This window comes from Papio anubis, chromosome 12 (assembly GCF_008728515.1).
Source record: "Papio anubis isolate 15944 chromosome 12, Panubis1.0, whole genome shotgun sequence".
NCBI lineage: Eukaryota > Metazoa > Chordata > Mammalia > Primates > Cercopithecidae > Papio > Papio anubis.
In genome coordinates, this window is record NC_044987.1 from 75357932 (window position 1) to 75362320 (window position 4389).

At 36.2% G+C, this 4389-nt stretch overlaps 1 protein-coding gene across 33 annotated transcripts in view; it reads right to left on the reverse strand.

Annotated features, from left to right (window-relative positions):
• The window catches only part of SOX6 (SRY-box transcription factor 6), a 766932-nt gene that overhangs the window by 51368 nt on the left and 711175 nt on the right, over positions 1-4389 (reverse strand). The gene's annotated exons all lie outside the window — the stretch shown is intronic.

A 4389-nucleotide genomic window follows, 5' to 3' on the forward strand; every position in this document is an offset into this window, starting at 1 on the left:
TTATTTATACGTTCCCACGTAACAATGCTTTTTGTTGTAAAAAATATTCTGTTTATTAATGTAACTTTACAACCACTGCATCCAAGATCCGTGGTAAATTAATGACATTTTTATTATTTTATAGTGTCATTAAATTTTTACTGATCACTCCATCAAACAGAGGCAGTAAAGGCCATAATGTAAACTGGGACACTTAGATCAGGCAGCAGGAAGACATTCCATATAGTCTGAAGAAAACTGCTAGCAATAAATGATATTTATACCATCTTTAAGCATGTGAGAATACTTGGATAAGTTTGGCAAAACTGTTTCAGTAGTAGAGTGGATTGTGTACTTAAATAACAGTTTGCTTGCCAGAGAGACAAGTCTTTTTCAAACCATATGCGAAGTGACTGATTGCAGCCATCTCCTGAAAAACAACATGTGAAATGTAATGATGTGCTGGGTCCCTCCCTTCTGCATTACCAAGACTGACCAGCATGTACCAGGCCTCAAATTATTTCAACATGGTCCTCTTTGCCACAAACTGAAGTGGAAAATGGCACACACTGAGAGAGGTTTTTTGTTTGCTGCTTTACAAACAAATATATTTCATTTAAGTACACATGTCTGGTCAATGATGTGGTATATTTCATTCCAATGGTCTGAATGAGAGGTACTTTACCAACCTTTATTCAAAAGCTCATTTCTAAGGGGTGTCTGAATATGGGGGATCATTCACGGCAGCCATGGAACATACAACTAATGGGCCATTACCTATAGCATAGTTAAAACAGGTAAAAAATGATTATCTCATGTTATTTTTATGTGTAAAATGCATGATAATTATGATACTCTCTACATTGACTCTCTTAAATAAACCTAAATGTGTGTTATTAACTAATTGCCAAATATTCTATTTATGTATATATAGAAGAGCAAATAAATTCTATGCTCATATAATTATGGATTTAGAAACACCTAATTTCTACATGGGCATTCTGGTATGATTCTTTCTTAGGTAAATAAGGATTTTGTTGTTGCATCCTAAAATACATATTTAAATATTAAAGACTTAAAAATCTTTCAAATGTGTAATGATAAGGAATTTTGCAGGGAAGGTTAATACAGCCCCACTAATCATGTTTTGTATGTATTCCTAAAGCAGAATTTTCTAAGAAAAATAACAAATATATGTATTATGAATATAAGTTCTCTAAGGCCATGACAATATTCTGAGATAATATCTTATCCTCAGAGTTTCAGCTATGTCTAGGTTATTGAGTGTAAGCTAAATAAGTCTTGTCATTTTCATCCTAGCTCTTAGCTTCCATTTTTATGAACGTTTGATTTCCATTTTGTATTTTGATGTATTTCCAAAACTCTTTCCTAAACTGAAAGTAAAGATTCCCCTGCAAAAGCAGCTTTCTCTTTACCCAGCTTCCCCTCCTTTCCTGTATTCACATCAGTGCAGAGGAGTCAGTGTGATTTGTCTCACTGCTTTTCTTGCCCTTCTCTGTCCAGGCAATCATCCAGGATTGCTGATTTTTCTTCCACATAGCCTATTGCCCTTGTCCCTCTCTCAATGTCATCCTGCCATCACTAACTACCCCAGCACATGTCTTCATGCCCACACACCTAGCTCACTGCTGCAGCCTCCTTTCTGATCTGCCTGATCCTTGGCACTGTCCTCCCCAGTCCTTCGACTCACACTCTTCACAGAGTTCTACTTCATGTCTCTGATTCAAAACCTTCCATAGCTTCCCATGTCTATTGCATTTCCTCCAAGCTCCTCTACATGGTTTTCAAGATCTTTCATACACTGCTCCCCACACACCTTTTTAAACTCAATTTCCTACAGTTGTCCTGTCACATATCCTCTGGTTGGGGTGGGCAGTGACTTGCCTTCCAATAATAATACCACGATCATCCTTCCTTCTTGCTTCTTCTTTGCCAAATCCTATTCATATGGAAAAACTCAAGTTTTCCATGAACTCTGTAAACTCTCTGATCTACCTACCCTCTGATATACGAAAAGTCTTAGTTTTGCCTACATAATTAGCCCCTAGTTACGTACTATGTTAAAGAATTGGATTTTTGGTTCATGCATACCACCAAGTCTCCCTCGACAACATCAAAAGATTTTTCAAGCCAGAGATTGTATCTTAGACCTTTTCTATATATCTTACAGAGCATTTAGTATTAGTGTCCATAAATACTTGCACGTTTATATAAGGCCACATAACTAATCTAGCCACATAAATAAAAAACATGCTGCACAAGTATCTAAAAGGGGAATAATAATCAAAACAAGGAAATTCAGAAAATACCTTAAATATTTTATAAAAGAGGTAAATAAGTAATCTTAGAAGAGCACAATAGAAAAATGCAATTTGATCATATAATTTCATGCGAAAAAGAGATTTTGAGTATAACTTGGAATTTTTGCAGATTAATACAATCCATCTTTGCAAAGTCTTTGCAAAACTCTGGCAAAAGAAGATACTACATATCAGAAACGCTTGGCTTAAAAAGCAGTACACATTTCAAAATAAAAGGTTCTGTTTTGTTTTGAAAGCAAGGCAATGTTAAGTATAATGCTAAGAGATATTCTGTCTCTTACTCTGAACGACTTTCTTTAATTCCTTGTTCTATACATATCTTGCCATGCTGTGATTCTCCAGAAACATCACTTCACCACACATGTGGTTTCCTTTTTGACTTAACAAACACTATCATTTTGTTATACTTCATTTTATATCCTTTATTATGCATTTAGTAATTTAATGAATGGTCAAAAATGTAGGCTTTACACTGGAAAGCAACCACATGTCCAAAAGGTGATTATATTTTGAGGGAATTATTTTAGAGGCATTGGACTTACTTTCCTAGTGACATTGTGATGCTTCTAGAGTAAGTAATCATGATAATATAGACTTTGGCTGGATGAAATGAGGTTCATTATTGAATCTCGTTTTTAAATAATACTTTTTCAGCTAAAACTATTAATTTGTCTAGCTTCTCATACATTTTTAACATCAAAATTTTGCTAGCACTTAAGAATTAGTTAAGGACTAACTGCTGTTTTCCAATTGTGTTTGCCATCACAGCATAAATAGATCTATTGGTGTAGAAGCAGGGAAGAATGCCACACACTGATCATTTACAATGTGCAGAGCCCTTTCCATTGAGTACTTCCTTTAATCTCATGCCAATACTACAAAGAAAATACTATTGTTATCAACCAGAAGAAGGTGAGGTTCAAAACTAATTTTTATATGGGTTAAGTCATTTAATCAAAATTTAGATAGGTATTTGTACTGAGGTGAATTTTGAATAATAACTCTACAATTACCATGTGTTCTCTCTGAGCCTGTTCCCATATTTGTGAAATGGAATAGACAATGCTCATGCTGTAAGGGCTTAATGATTAAATGAGAGATTATACATGTGAGTGCTTTGCAAAAATACAGCAACTCATAAAATATCCACTTCTGTTAAAGATATTATTTAGTGTTTGCTAAGTATCTCAAAACTAAACAACAGTGAAGACAGTGCCCTTATCCAAAGGTCAACATCTTCCGACATTACATAACCAAAGACAGCTTATTCTCCCTCCCTTCTCCCCTCCCTTCCTTCCTCCTCCTCCCTCCCTCCCTCCCTCTTCCTTCCCTTCCTTCTTCCTTCCTTCCTCTTCTTCTTCATCTGTTCACCGACATCTGCTGGCATGATTTTTGCCTTTACTCCGTAACCTCTTGCCTCCTGTTCAAGCGATTCTCCCACTTCAGCCTCCCTGTGCACACCACTACACCTTGCCACTTTATTTTTGTCGGGTTTCACCATGCCATTAGGCTGTCTGAACTCCTGACCTTGTCTGCCTGTTCTTCAGCTCTCCCCAAAGTGCTGGGATTACAGGCGTGAGCCACTGCGCCCAGCCAATGCTTTCCATTTTATCTTGGATGCTAAGTAACTCAGAAGTAAATTTAAATCTCAACTTTAGTAACCATGTAGGAGCTGGATAATTATTCACTACTTTTAAGCACTCAAGTCTTCCTTCACTTGTATGGTAAGAACCAAACTTCTCTGCAAAGTATGTATGTCTTTTTATGATCTGGCTCCTGCTCCCTCATCAGCTTCATGTCTTATTCACTCTAGTTTATACTCTCTGTTACAATAAAATGGAATTTCTTGGAGCTCCCTGAACTAGCTATGATATTCCATAACCCTATATATTTCTGAATACCACTTTTTCTTTCTAATTATGATGTCTTCCCTTCCAGATGACATCATAATTAGTCCTTTCTAAGCCTAATTAAAACATCTGCTCTGGACAAAATCCTTTGTTGACTTACTTCCACCAGCCCTGGAAAGAATCTATCATCCCCTTTCCTCTAACACCCCATCTTTTGT